This window comes from Sinocyclocheilus grahami, unplaced genomic scaffold (genome assembly GCF_001515645.1).
Source record: "Sinocyclocheilus grahami isolate Dianchi unplaced genomic scaffold, SAMN03320097.WGS_v1.1 scaffold3648.1, whole genome shotgun sequence".
NCBI lineage: Eukaryota > Metazoa > Chordata > Actinopteri > Cypriniformes > Cyprinidae > Sinocyclocheilus > Sinocyclocheilus grahami.
Window position 1 is genome coordinate 1 of NW_015508737.1, and position 1,185 is coordinate 1,185.

Sequence of the window (1,185 nt, forward strand, 5' to 3'; positions counted from 1 at the left end):
GTGAATGAGCAGTGCTCATATGCTTGTGGTGATTTCAGCCTCTACGGTCTCACTATATGAGGACATGAACTTCACTTTCGTCACTTGACCAGCATTTCACCATTTCATTTAAATTATCGTCATATATACACACACACACACACTCAAAAGTCAAAAAAGTTTGGTTTAATTTGAAGAAATTGTGACTGAAATATATTATTTTTACTATTAAAACAATATTTTTTTAAGGAGATCACAATTTTTTTCATTCATGTTTTAAACTGTGAACCTCTGTTGTGCAAGACTGAAAGCAATTGTTCAAATTCTATTTTAATACACTTTAAAACAAATGTTTCAGTTTTATGCATATATTTGATTAAAACTGTTTTTGATAATACATTTGTATGAAATTATAAAACACAGAATTTAGAAAAATTTGCCACAACAAATTAAACACTTCATAGCGCAGCACTATTATTGTTAAAATTTGATTGAATAATTAAACTGCTGAAGTTTTTTTGAGTTCAATTGTTTAGATCATGTTTTTTGTTTATTAAAATTTAAACCATTAAAATGGAATGGGAATTTGTGACCCTCTCTGTGAAATCCAGGCAAAAGTCTCAAAATCGAATTAGGAGATCACAAGCATCAAAGTTTGATTTCAACCATTAATGTCACTATAATTTCAATCTTTGACATGACCTTACTCAGTCAATATTAAAGATATAAAAGGCACGCACGTGATTCACAGATTAATTTGCCAATTTACACGTACAAGCAATTTTAAACCACAAGAAGAAATGAAAGGGCTCAATGTTACTCACGCGCTGTTCTCGCACACAATTAAAGCACGCACAAGAGACGCGTTTCAGACAGCATATACATACCTGATGCATACACACAAAATTAGCCTGTCAAAAACCCTTCACTGCATTGCCATTCTCTGTGCTTTAAAGATATTTTTTTCTTGCTTATCCGAAAAAATTGTCCGATCTGTGACTCAAAAAACAAACAAACAATATAACGCATTGAACCACTATATAATGCTATTATATATATATATATATATATATATATATATATATAAGGGATGCACCGATACCGATACTGGTCTCCTGTACTCGTACTCGTTAAAATGCCCCGATACCAAACGCTGATACCACACAGCATGTGATAAGCGCCATATTCAAACAAAGAAACACCAAC